This window comes from Nyctibius grandis, chromosome Z, assembly GCF_013368605.1.
Source record: "Nyctibius grandis isolate bNycGra1 chromosome Z, bNycGra1.pri, whole genome shotgun sequence".
NCBI lineage: Eukaryota > Metazoa > Chordata > Aves > Nyctibiiformes > Nyctibiidae > Nyctibius > Nyctibius grandis.
Window position 1 is genome coordinate 91,341,715 of NC_090695.1, and position 24,448 is coordinate 91,366,162.

Here is a 24,448-nt window from a genome sequence, read left to right on the forward strand (position 1 = left end):
TCTGGGAATGAGAGACAGTGGTTCTTCTCTATATCTCAGGATGGCAGCTGCAAGGGTAAGTGTGAGAAGATGAGAAACTTCAGGGATGGAGTCACAGTAACCAGCACAGGCTTGTCTCCAGATGGAAGTCAGTAGGCAGTACCTGGTGCCATGGATGTATACACCACATGAGCTAGTCTGCACCGATTCCCTCACTGCCCATTCCTAACACAAAGTACGCATCAGGTCATCTGTCACATCTTGAAAGTAAATTCTGATCTGGCCTATCTCACATGAAGCTATGTAATTACCTAACTCTAGACTGGCACATCTACTTAAGCAGCTTACACTACCTCTGAGGTAGTGGAGAAAGAGGTGTCACTGGATTATGATGAGCTAGGGGCAGGAAAGCAAGTTTTGAGCATTGTCTGATACATTTTCAGGAAAACTTTACAGAACAGATGGAAAATCCAAAGACCATTTTTCTCCTCCTATTCATTGGATTTCAAAGGTCAAATTTACTACTGTCTAGCTGTTGATAAGTTTGGCCCAAATATATGGGGCAAAATTGTGTCTCTGCTGAAGTCAAGGGAGTTTTGCCATTTATTTCAACAGGTCATTGATTCTTTAATTTTTGTTCTGCATTTCTGAATCAACATTGCCCTCAGGCTTGGGAATGTATTTAGATTTACACACAGTCATGAATACACACATAAATGAAAGTGACAGAGAAAAGAAACCATTTCTTTTCAAGTCCCACACCTTTTATTAATTTGTTCAGTCCTTGTTCTGTACATTAATTTTGTTTTCAACAAGATTCCTATTCTATACAAGTTACAAAATGGATATCTGGGGAAAACTCATGCCGTTTCACACTAAATTGTTGTTACTGATGCTGTCAGGAATTTAGACATTGACTTTCTTGTTTTCCTTGACAATTTTGTGGGGTTTATTCTTCACCATAAATGGAGTTTCACTGACAATGCCTAATAGCTGCTGAAATTGCTTTTAAGGTTTACTTAGGAAACATCATAATATTGTATATGAAAATTAAATGGTTGTAAACAGTGGGAATATGGAGGTCAGTCAGTTGCATAGTATAAGATTGTATCATGAAAAGTTGCAAAATGTCTCCTTAATGGATGCATTGCTTGACTAAGGGTTATAGCATTTACTCTCAACTTGCTGGTCAGCATGGCAAAGAACTCTAATTTTAAAAAACTAAGGTTGACAGAAAATTAATGTTCCGATTAGTGGAAGGATCTCTTTTCTCATCAGAGAGATGGACATTGAGAAGAAGAGCATGTAGTCTGGGCACACTGTGGTAAGACTCTGTGAGGACCATCAGAAAAGGAGTTCCATTCGGGTGTTGAATGAAAAAGCAAGGCTCGGGTTCACTCCTGGGTTTGTCACCAGGGTCACGTGCTGCTTCCATGCCTTGGTTTCACTTCCATGAAATGGAGCTTGATCTTTTGCCTTCCTTGTGGGTTTTTTTCTGTGTTGGCACTTAGGTTTTAGACACTTTACAGGAAACAGAGAGTCTTGGGACTTTGATTTTGTCAGGGCCACTTAGTCCTGCTATGAATCAAAGTGTTATTAATTATAGACAGTTCTGTATACATCTGTCATGTCCCAAAGTGCTATTTGGCTCTTGGAGAACCTGTTGTCAAGACTGGTAGTGCAAGGAAGATAGTTCCAATTTTGAACTCTAAACACACTGGAGACCATTAGCAAGTCAAAACCTTCTCTCAAGAGACCTGTGAAATTCCCTGCAGTTTCTCTTTGGCTTTCAGCAAAAAGAAATCCCACTAACTCCCCTTGCCTCCACGACCACTGTACATACACGCCCTCATGCATGGAGTGAAGTACATGTGCACTCACAGTCTGTAAGAGGAATTAGCACTTCAGTGTGCAAAACAAAGAGGCAGCTGGTGTGGCTATGTTGTGTTTACACACCTCATTCACCCAAACCTGTGTTAAATGGTCTAATGAAAAAAGGTACTCTGAGGGAAAAGCCCATTTAACAGAATAACAAATCGCATTAAGCTCAGTGGAGCTGGAAATCTACTGCATAATAAATTAACTTTGAATTTGTGGCTTTGAACATAAATTTCCAGGTCTAGACTGATACATTTTTAAGCTTGCATGCAACTTGGCTAATAAGCTCAGCATTGGTTTTCTTTCAGATACATTTTGCTGATAGTTTTTCTCTCTTTCAGTTTCTGTAAGAGCAGCAGTTTTATTGCTCTGTCCTCCTGCTACAGAAGGACGAGCTGTCGTTACTCAAACTGCAGGAGCACTGGTGCATTCGCCTTCACGAGCAACGCCACAAGATGGAAGGTACCACCCAGCCTGTAAGCAAAGGACTGTCCCTGTTCCAAAGGCCTGGCAAATCTAAGGCACTCTGATACAGTCCACGTATCCGTAGATCAGAGAGGAGAACTGCTGTCTCCGAGTGACACAGTCAACTGCACACAAGCCATTTTAGCATGGGAAACAGTATGGCTACATATGTCTTGGTACAGGGCCCACAGTAATAAGCCAGGAGACATTACTGATCTGGATGTAATTCAGCACAAATGTGGCTATGCAACTTCCATGCCAGATCTCGTGTGCCCACTGCACTGTGGGAACCTACTTGTGGCCTGTCCAGTATCTCAGCTTTGGGCTCTGTCAGGCAGTTTAAGTGTATGTCATCTCCACTGTAGCATGCATCAACCCTTGTCTTGAAACAGTCTTGCTGGCATGCTACTCAAGAGATACAGAATAGTCAACACAGTAAAATCCTGGTAGAATTAATTTGAGCAACCTCCCTTTCAGTTATTGCTTCTGACTGATCACAGCAGCTACGTGGATTAAACAGTGAAGTTACCAAATCAAACTACTTGAATAAAAGCTGAATTTCCATCTTGTGAAGCCAGAATGCATCCTGCAAAGCTCTTCACTGACAAGGCAGCTCAGCCAGGTTATATAATTGGCATGCTCACAAGCTTTTCATCTTTGTCTGAGTGGTACTCGAAAGGAGTGAAGTTGTCTCCTGCCCTTGAAAATATCGATGAAACTCGAAGAGAGTGCTTACTGCTGAATGTCCCACTGATCACAAGAAGCCAAGGGCACACTGCCTCACCGCCAACAAGAAAAGAGCTTCTGGAAAGTCAACCTCCCTCCTCTTTGGAGGAAAAAAAAAAATCAGTGATTCTCGGGAGCATTTCCACCAAAATTATTTAGATCCTTTGTGTCACTAATTTCTACTGTATGTGACAGAAGAGCTCCAGATCTAATCCAGAGGCTATTTCTTTATAGTCATATTCAGGAATAGCTGAAATGCACTCTCTGCCTTTCTGTGGCAGGCTGGAGGCTTTGCCTCGCCTGTCTGGACATGCCATGCTGGTGTATCGAGCTCCTTAACATGGTATTTACAATCTCCCAAGACACAAGGTGAATTTGGGCATGTGGGCCTGCTCTGCCTGACTGTGGGAGCACATGTTGGGGCTTGTGTTTGAGCAAGCAATGAATCTGTCCTTGTGGGCTGACTGTGCACACTCTTTTGAAGGGCAACAAGGGTGCAGACAGTGAGCTAAAGTCTAACTTACAGGGGTGAATCAATTCTGATGTAACTGCATGCATGTCAGTAAAATTACACTTGGTCCACGATCTGTACATGCTGAGTACGTCACTGACTTTCTTGCTGTCTCCTAGAGAGCAACCGAGATGTTTCTGTGAGGACAACTGTCAAGGCAGAACGCCAGCATCCCCCCAGGTACATCGGAAAGGTTGGCTGGGTGGTGTTGTTAAATCCCTGCTAATATTCGGGGTCAGCAAACGCTCTGCAGAGTGCAAGTCCATAAGTAGCAGTAAGTAGGCGGAGGTGACCTCTCTGAGAGGAGCTGTAGTTGCTGGGATCTTCTCATCCTTTTGAGAAAATGACAAGTGCATCGGGGCCTGGAGTTTAGATCAGTATATACCTGTTCCTGCACCCTTTTTGGTCTGGTTTGGGGGCTAGGGCTATGCATTCAATGACAGGTAAGGGTTGGGGCTGCCTGCCGCAGCTGGGCAGCACCGGTCAGCAGTGGTGCTTAGGGACAGGTTAAAGTCAGGAACACAGAAATGAGGAAAGTGGCCAGAACTCTGGGAGTTCAGAGGATAATCGCTATTTATCAGTTTATTTTGTGGGATGGGGTTTTTTTTAACCTTTAGGACAGGCTTTTTGTTTACTTGCTCTTTTTCTCAATTCCCTTCAGCTTGTTGCTTTTTCTGGGCTTCTTGAAACCCAAAAGGTGTCAACGGGGTGAAGGAAATATCATTAAGAGGAGGATAACAGAGCCCATTAAAGGCTGAAACGGGGATGTAAAGAAAACGCCGGGAGGAGAGAAGATCTGCAATCGCTGGTAATCGCCGACGGCGACCGCTCCCAGCCGCCTGCCTCGGCGGCGGGCCGGCACCGGCCGTCGCCTCAGCGGCCGGCCCGCGGCCCGCCTCACCCCTCCTGGCCGGCGGCCGGCCGCTGAGGCGCCACGCGCGGGCTGAGGGGCGGCGGGCGGGCCGAGGCGTCACGCCGGCAGCGGTGCATGCCGGGAAGGGCCCGGCCGTAAAGGCGCTGCCCACGCTGAGGGGGGGCGGTTTGGCGGGGTGGGTCGGGGCCCCGCTGTGGGCTTCTGCCGGGTGAGGAGCAGGTGCGAGGCCTCGTGTGGAGGTGGCAGCCTGCTCCGGCTGCCGAACTGAGGGCTCGTCGGCGTGGTGGAGGTAAGGTGGTCTCACTCACATCTGTGGGCATTGGTGGTGCTGTCGTGTACCTGGCACTGCTTTACAAAAGGCAAGCGCTGTACGTGAGCACCTGCACCCTGAAACTGGCATTCAGCGCAAGTTGTTTTCCTTTTTGGCTGTTTATCTCACATGAGAGGAAAAGCCAAGTGCAATTTGCTCAACAAACTAACAAGCTTCCACTGTCACGTGCTCCCTGGAGGATTTCTGCTAGTGGTGAGATCCATATCATAATGTCCACACAATGTTTGCTGGGGACAGCCCCGTCATCATGGCTCTCCCCAGTGTGCTGGCAGCCAGGGTGCCGGTGGGGTGAGCCACATGCTGTTGTTGCACAGAGCTTGACTGTGACTGGTGGTGTGTGTCCACTTCCATCGCCCAGGCCTTCTTCGGAAGAGGTGTCTTCTTTCTTCGGAAAGGTGTCTGAAACTTCTCCCTGTTCTAATGTACATTTTCAGTGTGTTAGTGTTTGAGGGTAATGTTCAGCTCATGATTTATTTCCTGGACTTAGCTGGACTAAACCAAGAAGCTAGAGTTAGAGCAGCTTGTGGAGGAGGGGGGTGTTGCTGGTGGAGCATTTTTGCAGGTCTATATGGCAGAAAAAAGGAATTAATTATTAAATACTGTGGGGGAAAAAAAAAAAATCCATGAACAATATTTCTGCTGTGATGCAATTCAGCTTGGCCAAATAAGCTACTGAAGAGGAGAAACATGCCAAGTGATACTTTAGAGAAAGAGTGTCCCTGGGCCTGTGCCTTAGTTCATGTTGCAGATCCCAATACCACATTAGGTGAGTTGCGGTCAGAGGTGGGAAGCAGAGGAGAGTGGGACTCCAGAAGTCTGTTTTGTGAATTTTAAATGGTCATTAAATACGGAGAGTTTATCTTCTACTAGTGCTTTAGGTTTGGGATGATTCCTGAATATCAGAGCTGAGCATGAGCAGCTTCTGTACTGGAGTCACATAAACAGCTAAGACGAACTTGGGTTAACCTTCTGTATTGTCATCTTTAGCAAGAGCTAGTTCATTGTCCCAGCTAGCTTCAAAGTCACAGCAGAGCACTGATGCTTGTGAAATTTATTATTCCTAAAAATGACAGTTGCCATCACCCATAAAATTCACTGCACCCTGTTGTCTAGTGTCTCTGCACTTCTGCCACTTGGCAATTTCCACAATGCCATTTTAAATAGTAACTATTATCAATCTCCAAAGTAATTAAGATGCATTTTATTGCTTATTGAAGAAATGGAAGATTCATGGAGACTATTTCCTCTTGTGTGTGAGAGATTCACAGACTTTGATGATGGGTATTAAAATTGGAATTGAACTCATCTCTATTCTGAATGTGTAAAGCAAAGATGAGCTCTCATGGGTTGTACTTACAGCTTTAAAGTAAGAGACTCAGCAGCTCTTCATAAGTTTCATAGGAACATCAGTTGATGTTGGGTTTCTAGAAGTATAAAAGCATTGAAATGTGTGGGCATGCTTTAAGAGTTGTCGGCTCTCTGACTTTTTTTTTTATAAATAGCACACAGCATTTTTTCTGTTAAGGCAAAGTTCAAATAGAGAAAAACATCTTGCTTTCTTCAGTGTGTATTTTTGTATAGTAGCTTCTCAAAGGACAACTCCTAAAATAAAACTGTTTACAATAATCTCCTCAGATAAAAACATTTCACTTCTCAGATTGAGCATAAAATTTTCACATCTTGCACTTCAGCTCTGATGTGCCTTGCTCTCATATTTTGCCCAGAGGCTTGATTATTGTTCCATTACTAATACAAATGGAAGAGCTTTTGTTTCAATTCAAGCTCTTCAAGTGGACTGTCTTCATGTCATGAAGGTCTAGCCACTGTACTCTTTTAATCTCTAGCTATAACTTTCTTGCTTTTTCCACTTACTGTTTAAAATCTGTTTTCTGTTCAGCTTTTTATAACTTGAATGTAATGGGTATTTTTCTCTTTTCATCGTTGTTCTTTCTTGCCACCTTTCTTGCTTTGCCATACCCTTATGATGGTGTATATTGCTTGAATTCTCTGCAGTCCAGCTTGAACCCTGGAGACTGCCCAAGAGTGTTTGAAGAAAGATGTAAGAGAATAGCAGTTCCCAATACCCAAGAGGACAGCGTTATTTATAATACTGGTTAGATTTACTGCTAGGTACTACAAACTAGTGTATGCATTGAATGAGTCCAGTTCCTTCCCTGTCAACTTTGTAATTAATGTAAGCAACTGTTATCGTGGTTCATCTGCTTGTTCAGTGTTTCAGTACTGCAAGTTCATTGTGCCACAAGTTGCCCTAGTGTTCTCCTAAATAAAATGAAGAAACGTCTGTTTCCTTGCAGTGGATGCAAATGAAGAAAATGCTGCTTCTGACAGAAATTTCATAACAGTAGCAAAAATGAAATAGTGTTGTATCTCCTTTACAGTAAACTTAGACTTTCTCCTTGACATTTCTGTACAATTTTGCTGTAGCATAAAAGTACAAATTACAGCTCTGATGAACAATCATCAAGGGCATTCAGAACTCAGTGCTGTTGCAGTATCTTGTTGTTTTTACTTTGAATATAAGAGTCAGATTAACTACATTGGTATATGTCTGAGTCTACAGAAGTGAAAGTGTCATTTTCCTAATAGAGTTTTGTTCTATGACTGCATTGCTAATGGCCTGTTCACCCTGCTTCCTAGGAACGGCCTAATTAAAGGTTTGACATTGAAAAAGTGATTAAAATTTGCATGAAGATGTACTGAAGGAATTACATCTTTTTTCTGGTGAGTAATAACATGCATTTTGGTAAATATTAGAGCTCTGATCCAGCAGACTTGCTGGGCAGAAGCATCTATTCAAAGGGTGGCATTTAGTTCTCACTAATTTCTTTGAGACTTAAGCATGTGTTTAAAGTTAAGCAGATATTACAAACGATACATCCTGAATAGGGAGTGAAACAGTATTTGGCAGGATCATATCTGTAACTCTGCTTATGTATTTACTTTTGAATATACCTTTGGCAGTTTAAAGGATGGCCCTTCACAAAATTTAATGGGTGAATAACTAACATGGGGTTAGGTTCTGGGTAGCCTTACTTGTACAGAGCAGTACACGCTTCATACAGTAGCCCCACTGAAGTAATAGACTATCAAAAACATATCAGTAATGCTCTTGGAATCTGTCCCGTTAGTGGTAACTGGCTAAGAATATACATATTCCTCATGCCTAATCTGAATTCACCAAAATGTATATATAAAAGGCATTTGTTTTTGCAACAAGCAGGGAATAGGCCTTTGTATAGACACAATGGCATAATTCTTCCTCCCAATGCAACTGTATTGGCCTAAGTGAAGTTATAGTAGTCCAAATTAGTCATTGATGTATGGAATAGAAGCTGCAGAACTACTGGAGGGAACTTTCTTGCTGCCGCTACATTGTCAGAGAACGGTTTCATCTGCCTCCCCTGCCATGATATACAATGTTTTCAAAAGGATTCAAACCTGCAGGCAACTTCTGTGCTCATCTCTAGTGCTTAAAATGCAACATGTAAATCAACTAAGGGCAATTATAAGGATTGCCAGGAGCGCTGCAAGCACGTGACTGAATGCTTGTAGGCAAGAACATACTGTGTGTTGAATGTCCATGGAGTTCAATAGTGCAAGTACATCTTTCCTGCTTTAAAGCCATGTGTGTACATGTGCAAATTTCTGTATTATCTCTGCTCAGTGAGGAGGGAAGACTCGCTGGACATCACAAGCTCTGTATCAGGGCCCCTCAGGAGCAAAATAAAATAGGAAGTATCTCAGTGGGTCATACAATTCTGTGTGAATTGCTTTTTGTGTCTGTTCTTTTGAGGTACACCTGCAACACGTGGTTCTAAGTATCTGTAACAAGAGTTAATGCTCTAGCATATCAGGCTTAAGTAGAGAAGGTTCTTGTTGCTGTCTCACAAATACATTTCATGTTCTGGGGAGATGGCATATTTTGAAGACTTAAGTACCAAGTTTCTAGGAATACAAAATTCAAATGTTTGAGGAGCCACTAGCTGGATGAGGCAAGCTGCCAAAAGAAGGGCAAGGGCTCCTGTTGTTAGAGAATCAGCAAGGGAAAATCTGAGTGTACCAGAATTCTGTTGAGGATCTAAACTTCTGCTGAGTAATTCCTTGTAGAAACATAAAACCTTCTGTATGAAGATCTGACCCACTTCAAGCAGTGAAACCTTATATCAGTTTCACAAAAGGCAAGTAACCAGACTGTTAACAAGAGTCATTTGGGAATTGGGTAATTTAAGTCTCATAAACTCAGTGGGGAGAAAGCTCTCCTGAGGGAGCCAAGGGGATCTCTTGCAATTCCCTGCATTTCCTGGAAACTGTCTGTCCAGCTACTGGCCATCTTACAGTCTGGCCTCTCTATTGTCCAGTTTTACCCATAACTAACCTAAATATGCTGATCTGAACAAAAGAGAGGGCCCTGCATCAAATTAAGCACAGATCTGTACTAATTTATTCTTGTACCTGTGGCCCCAGAGGTCATTACTTCAGTTGCAGATAGCCAGAGCCATGAGAATGTTGTGTGGGTCCCTAAGCATGGTTTTTTTGTGGGTATGTGGCAGAACAGCCACGAAGTACATTTTTCACTGTAGCTATGAAGCTGCCTGTTTTATGGAGTTGATTATCCTAGGTTGCTTCTCTGCATCCATGCTGCAAAGAAATGGCCCTTAGTGGTGTTCTTCCTCCTGCAGCAGGGACCTTGCATGCCAGTGTATCTGAGCAGAAAACTGAACCTATGCATTCCTACTGGGAAGCTGTTGTACCACATGTTTATAAGCTACTCAAACAGCCTGCCCTCCTGCCTTCTACTCCCCCTTTTATGTGCTTTAAAGAAAAAAGCAAATGTGGTTTTGTTTGTTTGTTTTTTTCCCTAGGCTTTCTTTTTCTGTGGACTGGCATCAGGTTTTTTTATTTGTGCATGCAAAGTACATGGAGCAAAGTAATTCCTGAACCTAATAAGCTTTTTTCCCCAAACAAAAGATAAAAAACCAGTAAAAACTTCCCTGTGAGATTAGATTATGAGCTCACTGACTGGAGATACTCTTCTTGAACTGTTTGGATACAAAGGCATTGCCTGGTCAATGACAGGGCTTTTAGGACTGCGACAATGCAAATGAATGATGCCACAAACTTTTTTTTCCCTGTGCCCAAATAGAGGTAGCAGTATATGTGCATAGGCAGTGTGCTAGAGTGAATTAATTCAACCCTTGAAAAATCAAACAAACAAACAAAAAACCCAAACCCAAATGAAACAACAAAAAACAAACCCTGACTTCATTACACCCAGATGCAACTGAACAGGAATGCTAATTTTTTCTCAGAGGCTTATTAAACTTTGCAAAAGCATAGTATACAATAGAAGGAGGATGTGCTGTGCATATGTAATTATTGGCCTTAAATGCTCTCTCTGGGCATAGCTGAGGAAAAGGAAGAAACCTGCACAGCAGAACTACAGTGAGGTAGAAATACATAAAACAGCAACGCCTGTCCCAAAGACTCTCACAAAACTGAATATTGTGGAAAGCGTGGAGCCTTCGCAGGTTTTGGGATAAGCAGTAGTTGCAACAATCGAAGACTTGGCAAACAGGCCTTTTAGCCTGGGATGTAAATTTGTTTTAGTGGTGTATAGGCTTATGTTCTACTTGCCTGTATTCAGTAGCCATCTTTGCCTGAAAATAATGACAACTTGAAATTCGAGATGAGCTGCTTGGCTTTGGTACCTCTCTTGCATGTCACAGCACTGTTTCCCCCAGCCTGCTCCTCAGTGCTGCCGTACATCCAGTCCTCTGTGAGATGCAAGTCTAACACATGCTTTGGGTTGATGTTTGCTGGCTTAACAGTCTCCCCCGTGCTCATAGTAAATGAGCAGACATGGGACTTAGTGACAAAAGGCAACTCATCTGAAATGAATAATGGTAAATGTGTAAATAATTCACAGCCTTTATGCAGCTCTCTGCATGTCCCATACTATATATGTGTGAAACATACCATCTCCAGTAATTTCAAACATGAATATGGGGGTCAGCCTTGTTCAGTGTTATTCTATTGGGCAAATATTGTACATATTTTACCAAAAAATGGTGGTTTTAATGATGCTGCTGAGAATCCATCTCATTGCTTGTCAGGGCCCCATGTGCTATGGACTGTACAAGAGCAAACAGCTTTGCCTGGAAGAGCTTCCAGTCAAACTGTGGGTGCCAAATGGATATAGGCAATGAGAAGAAATGCTGTGGTAATAGTTACACTGGGTGCCTCAGCAGCCTACCTATTAAATGTGACTTGTAGATGTCCCAGGAAAAGAGGGATCTGAAGAAGAGCAAAGCTGATGTTTGCACATGCAAAGTCTCTTTTTGCACAGTTACTGTTATGTAGAAATGCCTGTGCAGGAGGAGGAAATGTCTCTGCTTCTCACTGATACGATATTCTCTCTGTATACCTATATATGTGTGTGTAGTTTTTTTTATTATATATACATGTTAGTGGTAGTAATTATACCGTGCAAAAGAAGAATTGTAAATAATGAAGGAAGAATGAGCTCTAGGCGACCTAATTAAAAACCTGCTCTCTTTATTAGTTAGCAAGGTAATCTAAGTCAACCTCTGGCTCTAAAGATTTTCACTGTACTGCAAAGGAAATTAATCATCTGTTAAAGAGTATTTTCTTTAACGCTTCACCTTGGCAAAAGAGTATTGGCTCGAAGTGGATTTTGGAAGAAAATGAATAGGTGCAGCTGGGATTGTTTCTTTTATTTATGTTTTTTTTAATTTGGTGGTACATTCTTTGTTAGAAAGAAACACCCTCCATATTGCTTCCTGTAGGGGTACCTGCTGGTGTGGAGCACTTCATGCTGAATAACATGCATCCGGGGCAAACTTCACATGTATGCTTTCCCTCTTGAGTCCAGTGCTTCTGATAAAACCTGCTCTCAATTTTATCTTCTCTTAACTGATGAATTGTTTTTCTGTCAGTCTAAGATACTATTACAGGTTTTAAATAGTTAATTTATACTTGTGTTTTGATAATAGCCCTGACTGGGAAATATGGGGGAAGAAGAGAGCAGTAATTTTCTAGAAATATTCATGCTTTTAAACATTCCACTGCTGAATGTAGTGGATCTTCATTAAAAGTTACTGCATGCCAACACACATGAACCAAATGGTACAGATATTGCCGTATTTGAAGTATCTGCTGCAGTGTAGCTGATGACTTGGATTTAGTAAGATCTGTCTGTTTGGGTCCTGTTTCTGTGATGAGAGGACATACAAGAAAATAAATCTTCCTTTATGACTAAGCTGACTCCTTGTGAAAACAGGCATTACTCTTTTAAAGTCTGTAGGATGTTAGTCAAGTATGCATCAGCTGTAAATTTGTCCCAGGGTGTTTTCTGTGTGTTGAAAGGGAGTCACCATTGTGATGTTTTTTTCCTTAATGTATTTACATTTTACGAAGTTTCCAGAATAATTTTTATTGGGGGAGGGGAGATTTGGAAGAGAAGGAGAAAGATAATTAGCCTTTATGTAGCAATCAGGCATGCCAGGTTCTCTTGAATTATTAAACTTAATTAGTTTCATTTATTATTCCTGCAGGCTACAAATATCTGTATTAAATGCCAATCTAAAGTGTGGTAGGTTTGATCTGGTGGGAACATGGATTTGGTAATATACTGCAATGCCACTAAACTTCTGAATAAACCCATGATTCTACTGTGTTCTCATTTTATGAATAGTGTATGTATTTTCATACAATGCTGGTAGACAATAAGAGCATCTTAAAATGTACTCAGCATTGTGTGATACATCAGTAGTCCAGTGGATGTTTCAGACTGTATTTCTGAAGTTATTTAGATCCAGATTTCACAAAAGCTTATATGTGTGCAGAACTTTATTCACTGATTGCAGATACCTGTGCAAAACCTTGCTATAGATGGCTGGCAAAACCTGGCTTCTGAAAAATGATGTTTTTCTTTGGTTTATCTTTAGTAACTTCTCAGGGTGTTGGTTATGTCTTGGTAAATAATGTAGCTATGGCCTCATGTTGAGAAAATACTTCCTCTAATTTTTATTGTACAGATGATGATTATGCCCTTCCCCATGTAATTATGCTCCTCAATCAGACTTTTTTAGCTCTGGTGGGCAAGGGATAGCCTGTACAGAGAGCAAAAGACTTGTCAGTCAATGAAATGAAGAACTTTTACCTATAAGAAGCTGGTCTTGACAAGTGGGGAGATGTCAGGTAGCAATGGAAATCAAAACCTGGCTACAGTGCATCCAGTTGTTGCCATGCTATTGATTGCCAGCTACAGATTCCTTGTACAAAGATGATCATGGGCACCAGGTCTAACATATCATCACCAGCTTGTTAGTCTGCAACTCATATGTAAGTTCAAGAGCATCCTGCCTGCTCTTGAGAGCTACTGACTCTCTGAAATGAAAGCTTTCATTTAGGCAGGATAGAACAAGGTATGGAAATAATTTGGTGTACAGTAGGAGTAGATTTGTTGTGTAGGATTTTTTTTACATACTCACTTTTTCAGAGGAGACCTTCCAGAATTCCAGGTACTTTTTGCAAGCACTGACTTCCCAGATAGCTATTTCCAGAAGACCATGAAACACCTCCAAAGTAGGAGGAGGAACAGCTAAGTACAGGAGTGCAGACTAGAAAGGCAGAACTGTATTGAAGTAGGCTGAACCTAGTGGCTTGAAAATTCATTGAAGCCTATGGTTATTTAATTTTGCAAAGAACAGAATCTCCCAGTTCAGCTGACATTTCAGTACTTTATCTTCGTTTTCTGGCTCAGGTGAGATTTTTCTAACCTTCACAATACAGTGACTTGATTCAACTTCTTACTTCTGCCCAAATCCAGATTAAAATAATCTACCTTTGTAGAGCTCTTTGGTCCATTTTACATATTAATCGATCATCATGGTTGATTAAGAAGGGAAGGATAATAAAAATTACTCTAAATTGTGGGCACGTCCCTGGCCATTTCAACTGATAATCATCTTTACTGTTAACGTCTCTTTTTGGCAAGATGACATGTACTGTATCTTTGTTGTATTCTAGTTGCAAATTAATCGGTTGCAAAATAATTAATTAGACTTTTGCATTATTAAAAGCAGTAAAGAAGCAAGAAGGCAATTCTCATACCAAAGAGTTAGTGCTAGCTAGAAGAGAATAGTCCATTTAGATGGAAAAGGATGTGGATTTTGCCAGAAATTGATGGAAAATCCAGTTGGGAAGAGGGAGAGATGCAAGGGGAAAGAAGATAATGAAATGAATGATGGAGTTTTGACACTCTCCAGTTTTTCAGCACAATTCATACCTGCAGCCCCACTCACTGAGTGATGATTTACAGTCATATCATCTGGCTTTTAAATTCTTCTCACATTCCAGGGATTTCAGTATTCCCATACGATTGCACTGCATTAGTGCTGTAATAATGTTGCAGTTTGCTGTTAATTACCCTCCTGTACTGTTTCAGTCATGATAGATTTAGTTTTAGACTGTAACTGGTCATCCTTTTTAATTATCCATTGGTGATGGTGTACATTTCCCTATTGGTTTTGTTTTCTGATCCCATATTGGAAAATGACAAAAGGTTATCAACAGGCTGCTTAGGGAGAGATTTTGTCTTTTAAGAAAACAGAGAGAGTGAAAGGATAAATGGGCAACAGCAGCATCCTAAAGCAGTAAGAGCTCTTTCTCTCCTGAGACATGGGTTTCTCTCTCCTGAGACATGGGTTCCATGTTAGAAGAAAAGGCTGTCCGACCAGGACAGAGTTTTGAAGACCAGGGCTTTGGAGAAATAATTATTTTCCAAGCTCTGCACACAAACCAAGATCTGCCCTGCCAGTATATCGTAAGTAGAGCCGATTATCCTATTGAATGTGTCTTAAATAGTTGCTGGCATTTTTAGGTCAACAAGAACCTAGTTAGCAATAATGACACTTTAAATTATCAGTCACTTACTTAGGTATTGGTACTGTGCTAACAGCACAGTTAGCATGGTGCTTTGATCTGGAGCACCAGCCTGTCTGCAGGCTCACCTATGCATTACAAAGTTGCTCATCCTTAAAGATTATATCTGTTCCTTCCTGCTCTTAAGAAATAACGACCCTCTGAAATTAAAGCTTTCATATTTATACCTTTTGGATAACTGTGTAGTCTTTGGGAACCTGGTCTTCACAAACAGTGGTTCTTGCGTGGACTATTGTAGGTCCCATATGTATAAAATATATATTGTCATGAAGGTCTGTTTAGCAATGAAAAACTATTTCCTTAAATGATCTTCTAAGCCCCATTCATACATGGATTTGTTCTGCCATCTGTTATAAGGCATGCCAGGATACTTCTGTGGCGATAAGAGAGGGGAAGAGAAGAATACGTGCAGTGTCAGAGTCCCCTTAATGACTTGAGTGGCCCAGGTGGGAGGGAGTCCTTAATACACAGCATAAAGCACGAAGATGATTTTGCAAGGGAATTGTTGATACAAGCTGTGGAGAGGAGAGATGACAGGAAAGTCTCAAGCAACAGGGAAAATTTCACAGTCAACATAGAAGGATTTGAGGAAAGTGACTTCTAATGAATCACTGAGAATTGTACTAAAAACTTATCCCAAGAACTTAGTTTGCGTCTTGACGCAACAGTAAATTCTGTTATGAAAACAGCTGCATTTAATAGTAATTATCATACTTTGATCTATTTGTGGTATGGGATACTGTAAAATACCCAGAGTCCTTCCTCAAAACTGGGCATGATACAAGTTACTGCTAACAGGCAGCTCCTGCTTTCTCTGAAGTAGTGCCAAACTCCTTAGTGCTAATGTTAGACTGATGTTAAGACTCGTGTGAAAAAGCTGCTTACAGCAGTTAACTGTGAACATCTTTAGTATTATCTTTATGTTAAAGTTAGATCACAAATGCCTGGTCCTGAATAGTTCTGAGTGCCTGTAATACAAATTGATTTAATTTAGGGTTTGATTTTTATTTCTTTATTTCCCAGTGGAAACTGGATCTGTGTGCTCAGCAGATGCTCAGCTTCTGTCAGGAACTGAACCCTAATTAATTCGTATTCCCTTTTTTGTATGTGTTCTCTGAATGTTTTTCCAGTGTGGATGAAGCTCTTGAATTTAAAAACATTTGTAAAATCGAAACATCTGAAAATGTGCTTTTTAAAATTCAGTTACTATGTGAATCAGCACTAATCTCAGAAAATAAAATTAGATTTTTCGAGAAAAATGGGTCTGCAATCATTTGCCAGATTTATGTTCCTTCACAAATCCAGACAGAAGGTCAGACATTGGTAGATTGGGTATAACACTACCCAAATCTAGTAAGGAGTATATGCAGTAAAAACACAAACTGTTGGAAGAAAATATGTTAATCTTCTGTTTTGACCTCAGATTAAAAAAATGGCTCAATTGTTTCAAACCATCAGCCAAATTTATTGGAGAAAACTAATACAGGAGACATCCTGGAATATCTCACTGTACTCTTGGGGCCAGATTCTGTCATTGAGCATAGCTGTGTCCTAGCTGTTACTCCTCTGAGATCAGTTTAGTATAAATGACTGTAAAGAGTTTTGACTGGGGGCCCAGATGCCCTTACTTAATTTGAAGTCCAAACAGAACAAACAGGCTATCCAAGCCCCCAAAGCACTCTGCAGTCAAAGTGCTCAGTGCCACATTAGTGTAGTTTTGAGGTCTTCTGTTCCTATTTTCTTAAGACACCATTCAAAAGAGTGAGGTTCTGTTTTGGATTGATCAGTGTGTCCTGGCTAGGTGAAATCCAGACTTTATAAAATATTTAGCCACAGAAAATGTAATACTTGGCACCTATTCCTAACTAAATGACACATAAAGTCAGATAAAATGCAGTTGGAAGGAGCTTGTGCTATACTTGTGAATAAAAGCATGAGTGTAGTGGGAATGAACTGAACTTGTGAAAGTAGACCCTCTTAAAAATAGTCATCGAAGTGTCAAAAAAAAAAAAAAAATCTAAGGGCTGCTGTTTTTTTGTGGACTTGATGTGCTATCCTTTACTGGGGGAAAAACAACCAAAGAGGACAGGCTGTGGGGAAAACAGGTTGGCAAAGAGGGTGATGAATCTGCTCACTGTGGTCTATTAAGGTCGTTCCTGTCTTGTTAAAGGTAATGAGCTTCTATGAGAAATGAGCAACTTCCAGAGAAGGTTTTTGGCAGGGGATAAAGAGGAGAGTCCCCAGCCTGCCCTCCTGCTGCAGAGGAGGGGGAAGTACTGAATGCTACCTACGTACTGAATTCAGAAGTCACCATTTCTTATTTGACAAAGCACATTAATACACTGCTTCATTTCAGATGATGCAAAAGGAATAATAAATGGTGGTTTCAGTCAACTGACTTGCTGGTGTGAGAGAGGAGAGTGGCTGTATTGTTCTCTAGTGCCATGCAATGATTTTCTGTGTCCCTGTAAAACAAGTACCCTATATAATCCCCCACTAGTAATTAATTTATCTTTTTCTTCATTTTAAAAGCAGTTTGAAATAGCAAGAGAAGTGTATGTTCTGGACAATATGTGATTTTAAAAAAAGTCAGACAAGAGCTTTTAACTCTGCTGTATTGGCAGTCATGTTTTGAAGAAATGCTGCTGTTTGCTGTGGATCTGTTCTTTTTTTACAGGACTTAGCAGTCAACAAATGAATTCACCTTTCTGTGGCTGGCAGTTGTGAGGCCTCTAGAAGTGAGTCTGACAGGTAGCTGCCTGCAGCTGGTACTGTTTAGGACGGGGAGGGGGAATGCCATTAGGAAAATGGCAACAAAGGGGGAGCAAAATTCCCACCTAACTTCACTCCGTGTATTCCAATCTTTGCTAAATATATTAGGTACCAGTCCTGCACTTGTGGAGGGGTTAGACTTTGCAAACAATGAGCAGATAAGTTCCTTTGACTCACAAATCCAAAGTCAAAATAAACTGTGAGCAACATTTGCAGTAGTGGTAAATATTAAATAAGATATGGGAGCATTACAATATTTAAGCTTCATGTAGACCTTCAAACTGACCTGTTAGCTTAGAAAGCTTACTTACAGCACACTTTTTGTACTGAAATAATGAAAGCAGGAAATCTTTAGTATTTCATAGGAAGCACACCTGTTTACTTACAGAGAAGGTGATTCACTCTAATGACTTCTTAGAGAAGAGGCTCTTAACAATATTTCAGTAAACTTAGTTTATTCACAACAGGCTAAGGACCTAACCTGTTTCTGATGCAAAATTAAAAGCCTGAGCTCACCCAGCAAAGAAAGATTTGATCAGTCAGTTGGAAAGATGTTCTTAAAGTTCATAATTCAATACAGTATAAGCAGGGTTGGGGACAGGGAAGCCACTTACCAAAATGTCATTGACTGCCCTAAGGATTAAAATCAGAAGAGAGGGTTTAAAGGAGTGCAGACATCAATGGACCACTGAAGAGCAGGCGTGATCCAGAGCACATCCCAATTTGTTGGTGTGGTCTGATCAGTACCAGATACTGCAGTAGTGCAGGCAATGATTTCCTCTTCCCCTTAGTTCAATGTTGGCTGACGACCTGCAGTATGGCAGTTAGTATCCAGGTGTTATCAGCAAGGTTTGCATTAATGTAGATGTTAATTTACAGGAAAAAAACAAACAGTATTTAAACTGTCCCCAATTTCCCTGAAATCAGTGGAAGTATATCCCTTAAACTAAAGGCTTAGACTAAATCCATAAAGGTACAAACAAGACAAAAATAACGCCCTCTCCCCTTACCCCTCTCCTTTCCATTTCTCCCAATGGTGTCTGAAAAGATGCTGTATGTAGCAAACATGTCTGGAAGAGGGTTCATGCTTTCTGTGTCCAGAAAACATGGAGGTGCTGGCACGTGAGGAAGATGGTGCCACAGAGCTTGCAGTGCTAGAGGTGAGGTGAGCATCCTCTGTGCCCGGGCAGGACCATGTGATGTTTTATCCATTGACAAAGTCTCAGATTCACTACAGTGACCTGTGGCTTGTGTATTGTTTTCCCAGAGCAATTCTGGGTGTGATACAAAACTTGCTGTGGACTTGGCAGTGTGGCAAAACAGCTGTCACCTGCAAGAACCTGTCAGTCCTAAATACTAGCAGTATCTTTTGAAATTGCTTTTGTAATTGCCCTGTTGTTGCATTGAACAGATGTGCAGATTAGAACTACTGAAAAGTCTCTTAAATAAGGTCAATAAATGTACAACGAAAGAAATAGGTTTAAAACCACTGGGACAATCTTTAAAAACATGACAAAATTAGTTTAGAGCCTAATTCTTCACTGGTGTAGAGCAGCAGCGTTCTACTGATTTCAATGGACCTGACCCAGTTTTTGCTCATACAAAACCAGAACTTAGTGTTTTAACGTAGCTTTGCTCTGAAGCACTCAGTAGCACATCTGTGTGAGCAGTTGCAGCGAGTGATGCAACGGAGCCGTGCTGGGGGACCATAGTTACACTGGCAGTCCAGGCTCTGCGCATTCAGGCAGGATCAGGTCTGTCTGTGTGTCTTCATGGGAGAGTTGCCTATCTGAGAATTTGGGGTGGAATTTCTGTTGCTCTGAAAAGAAATCTCTTACTTTTGAAGTAGGGAAGGAGGTGGTTAGTGAAGCACTTCTAGAAGTGAGTAAGGTTGGTTATTAGGACGATGTTCTGCCTCCACCCTGCGTGGAAATACAGTCCAGGGTAGTGGCGGTGGGAGTGAGTCAGCCGTGTTGCATCAGATCATCCAGCTGCTCGGGGAGAGTCAAAACACGTGAAAAGATTTTATATCTTGAGTTTCAGTATATGCTTGCAGCATTGCACATTTTATAGTGTTCTCCTTCCTCTAAACATATTCTCTAAAGATATTTATCTTCTACATGGGAAAATTACCACACAATCTGTTATAAGACTATACATCTTCAAAGTGTCATAGTGCAATATCTTGGGGTGTAACGTCTTTTTCGTTGGAACACCCTTTGCTATCCAAAATAGATAAGTTAGCAGCCTGACAAAGAGAAGCTTTGGGTTTTCAGTTTTATGAACTCACTGCCTGACACCTCACATGAAGCTGTTAATTTCTTTGGTCATAAAGCAAAGACTGAGGTGCAAAATGGCTTATGGGCAGATGTTGCATATGATGAAATCTTAGTTTAGGGATTCAATTCTTGGCTCAGTATTCAAGGCTTGAGTCTGATTCCTCAGATGTGGAAAATGTTCAGTGTTCTTCTCAAGACCAGTGAAAGGGAACTTTCACACTACAGAGGATGTGTTTGCTGTCTGCTTGCCCCATTCACAGTTTTGTTCTTTTGTGAACGCGTTCTTTTTTCTAATTCCTGTTCCCCTGAAATCTATAGCATGAAAATACATGACCAATTGTTTTTGATGCCTACTGTGCTCTGTAAACAGTGGTGGGAGGCAGAGTAGTTGTGACCTTTTCAGGCTGCTAAGTAACTCTGTATGTTGCAGTATCCTGGAAACTTTAAAATGCTACTTAATGTGAAGATCACAGCTCATTCACATCTCTAATGAGAGTGGGAGGTTTTCTGTCTTATTGTAATTGTTTTGGTCCTCAGCCTGCAAGTTGGGTTTACAGCATGTAGCTGAAACACAAAGGAACAGCCAGTGAAAATAAGCAGTGATCAGTGGTTCTCCTGGTAGATCTTGGCCTGTTATGAAACCACTGGACCAAAGCTCCTTCAAGTCATGCCACACTGTATTTGTGTTTTCTTGGGCTTCCCTTAGTTTGAGTGGGCTACAGCACTGCCTTTCCTTGGAGCCTCCAGCATGTTTCTGAGCCCAATGTCAATCTGTTAGCTTTTCCATGTGGAAGTGGCTCCTAGGATGAATGCCTCTTAGCCTGTAGATGTTCCTTCTCACAGCACCCATTTTCCAATCCCATTGGGTTTACAGTTCACCTCTCAAAGAGCAGAAGATGCTCAAATCATGCAGGGTTTTTAAGGTGTTATCCTAAACTCCTCTACGTGAGCAAACAAGTGGCACCCTTTGCTGTCAGTGCCTCAGCTGCAGTCTTGTCTTCTCATGAGACTTTTCTCTATGTGGAGACCAAAGGGGACATCAGACAACCAAACTCCATATTGTGTCAAAGTGCAAATTCTGTATTCGGTCCCCACTGTTCACAGGCTACATGGGCAGATCCACAGTTGGAAATCTGCCAAAAATGTACACTCAAGGTGCCCTTTGGTCTTTCAGGGGTCTGGAATTTGCTGTGCATGCAGCACCATAAATAGGGGGCTTTGGAAGGAAAAGAGGTAAAATGAAGGTGCTTTCAGAGACCCATTGCTAGGATCTGCTGTGGGCCTGGCTCAGGCATCAAACACTACTTGTACTTCTACTGACCAGGAGCTATTTGAGCACAGAAGTTGGTGATGTCTTGAGTTCAGAACCAGTTTCCCTTCCCTGCCCAGTCCTCCTTATCACTTTAAGTCTTGCATAAATGCAGTGTGCTATCAGTGTCCCAGACCAAGCAAAACCTCTGTGGGGAACTTTTGATCAGCAAGAGTGGTAGTCCCATGTCTATGGAGACATATGAATTTCTGGTTACCTTCCAGTGCATTTCTGCAAATGGCTGATACTCAGCTTCAGAGCACATAAAAAATTCAAAGAATCACTAAACGCTAAGTAAAAAAAATACAATGGAGTTCTCTGCACTCAGTGAAATTATTGAAGCAATAAAGAATAATGCTTTTGCAGATGAGGCTCCAAACCAAGCAGTGCAGAGCAAATCAATAATGTCATACTTCTTGCCAGAATCAAAATACTTGTGGAAATAGCTGTGGAGTGAAAGGGGAAGAGGTTTGTTTCAATCATTCTTGTTGTATAATGCAATATCACAGACCAAACTAACTTGCTTGCTAGGGACTTTAAGAGCTTGAAAAGCATTTAATCAGAAATGTTGTCCTGAAGGCTCGTTACAAAGGGAGTATGTGGTGGATACAGAGGCAGGCTGAACCAGCAAGGTTGCATCAGGTGCTGGACACTTTTTCTTGCACGTCCGCATGCAAAAAGCAGGTTCCTCAAGCTGCGAGCGTGACTTTTTGTTCAGAGTATCTCACTGCATGTTCAGCCTGTGACTGCCAGTGAAACAGTGGGAGAAATACCCTGTTGGGGTGCACTGGCTGGGAGGAGCTTGCTTGGTATCTTAATGTTTGTAATGCAATGTTGCACTGAAGTCCAGCTGCAACTCGTTCTCCACTCTCTGCCAGCTGTTACAGGTAAACAGTATTAGCTGGTCCTGCTCTTGGGTAATTTACAGTTTAAGCAGTTAGTGTATGCTTAGAGTAGGTGAAAGCTCTAATGAAATTAAATGACCTGCTCAGGAAACTTGTAGTGGAATTGAGACTTGAAAATAGATATCATGAATCCTAGTCCCTACCTTTATAGCCAAGCTGTCCTTTATAGACAGGACCAAGCTCATGCAGGCAAACAAACTTTGGATTAGAATTGCTCCCTGAACCTTCCTGTGATTGAGAGCACCTCAGGTTAATGTGTCCAGGGTCAGAAAAACTGTTAAAAAGTGATAATTCATGGTATAATAAACGGAGAGAAATACCGTGGCCATCCCAATAGTATTGCCCAGGGTATGGTTCAGTAGAGACCTTGCAGCTGCACAGGAGCTCTTCAGATGTAGAGCGTCAGACAATGCTCTGAATTTAAGGCTGGTTTGTTCAAATGACACCTATTTTGAATGTGTCCACGGAACCTCAATTCACCAGTTGTGAGGTAAAACTATCCTTTGTAGTTTTCCTGTTTGTTTAAAAAATTTATTTTTTTTTTTTAAAAAAAGAACATCATCATCTTTGGCTTCTACTGTGCAGAATGGTGCAACAGAAATGATTGTTTCTGTACTACATGCACTCTCTGAAGCAACCTGTATTGATCAAGAGGATGTGACAATTTCCCTATTTTTTGATGTCAATATTTTGCTGATGAAAGGGCAGCAATTCCAATTTCAGCAGCTTTCCAGGTTTTGAAATGCATGTTAATTCTGCTGTGGAGCAATATGAACCCTTTTTTAATGTGAATGTGGAATTGCCATAACTTACATTTTCAGGATGAAAGTCCAGTTTTGTTGGGACACCAAAATGTATGTGCTTTCTCGCTCGCCCTCTAACTCGCACACAAAGGTTCATGTGCGTAGGTCATTGTTCATCCCAGATATCCCTGACTTGGTCAGAACAGGGAACTGAACTGATGTCTCCTTTCATCCTACGATACAGCCATCTCTTTCTCTATACTTTTTTTTAAAAAAATTCAAACTAATTCATAGCCACAAAGTGTTTGATAAAATAGCACACTTCTACAAGATCCAATTGAACCAGAAAAGTTTTGATGACTATATTCAGACTATCTTGCAGTTCTCTTGAAGGTCATCTAAAGGCTTGAAGCACTTGGGTTTTGGAACGAAAGCTGTCGTCTTCGTTCATTTTGAGTAATAGTGGAAGGAACTAGACTTATAAATTGAGATTCAGTTCTTCCTCCTTCAGCTACTGAATCAAAAAAAGTTGTATAAAATAAGATCCATCTTCTGATTACTCAGAACAGGATTTTCAGCCTCTCATAAGGCAGGTCAAACAATGCCCAGAAAGTTTCCTCTCCTTTCCTTAGGCCATTAGAAAATTAAATTGATTGCATCATTTTCAGCATCATTTCACAACAGTCAATAGTCCATCTTCCAAATTGTATTAGTGCCTCATGCCATAATACCCATCTGGAAAAAGGAGCAGCTGCCCCTTCCTGATACACAAGGCATTTAAAATTCTCCTACAGAAAATTATTAAAACAAAACAGTAAAATGGCAGCTATTTACTGTCTCTTTTCTCCTGCAAATAGATTCTTCTGTAAGAATAAAATTATTTGCTGTTGTTCTTTTTTCTTCCCCCATCAAGTAGCCTAAATTCACCATTATGTGGAGAAGTTTAGATCAAAAGAGAATACACATAGTAACTGTGCTGTAATAGTCATAGGCACTAACTGAATAAAGCAAAGTCAAGAAGTGAGCTTGAACGCTGGGAGGAATCAATTCTGACAGCGTGCTGCTCCGTTGCACCATTGTGTCTCATTACTCGGGGGCTTATTTAAAGGTGGAAGGGGGAAGGACTGCCAGCCTGGCTGGTGTGTGCCTTGGGAATGAAGCAGGAAAGGCAGTGGGAACTGGAATATAGTTTCACGCTTCTGGAGGGTTTTTTCCCTCCCAAGCTACGGTGCATTTTTCATAACTGCTTCATGAAAAATACTCTGTCCCTGGCTGACTCCTTTACAGATGATCATCCTCCTTAACTTAGTGGTGTAAAAAAGAACTGCTTGCAGCCTCCTCAAGATTACCCTGTAAATGTATTCTGCATCAGTAATAGGGTGCAGCTGTGGTCCAGAGCAAATATTAACTTTAACCTTCCTGTCCTTGATTCCCAGGTGTGAACCAAAACAACTTCTGTGTATGTTTTTGTTGTTGGATCAGCCCGTGAGGAGAAGGCATGTCAATAGGCTTGCACCAAATGTCATCCCAGTCTCCCTTTCAGCTCACACTCAAGTGTTTTCCCAGTCTCCTGTTGTCAGCCACTGCCTGTGGCTGTAGGAGGCTGCTGCTGCTGCCACTGCCTAGGTTAAAAGGGAGAGAAAGCATGTTGTTACAGGCAGCAACAGCTCATGAGTTAATGGCTCAGTA

At 41.3% G+C, this 24,448-nt stretch overlaps 1 protein-coding gene across 2 annotated transcripts in view; it reads left to right on the forward strand.

The window, feature by feature from the left end:
* The first annotated feature begins 4,298 nt into the window (after positions 1–4,298).
* LOC137675944 (acyl-coenzyme A synthetase ACSM4, mitochondrial-like) overlaps positions 4,299–24,448 on the forward strand; it is a 74,974-nt gene continuing 54,824 nt past the window's right edge. Inside the window, exon 1 of one of the 2 annotated variants that reach the window (XM_068422294.1) lies at positions 4,299–4,367. The gene's annotated coding sequence lies outside the window, so the exon portion shown is untranslated. The remainder of the gene's footprint in view (positions 4,368–24,448) is intronic. The other variant, XM_068422296.1, reaches the window with a different exon arrangement.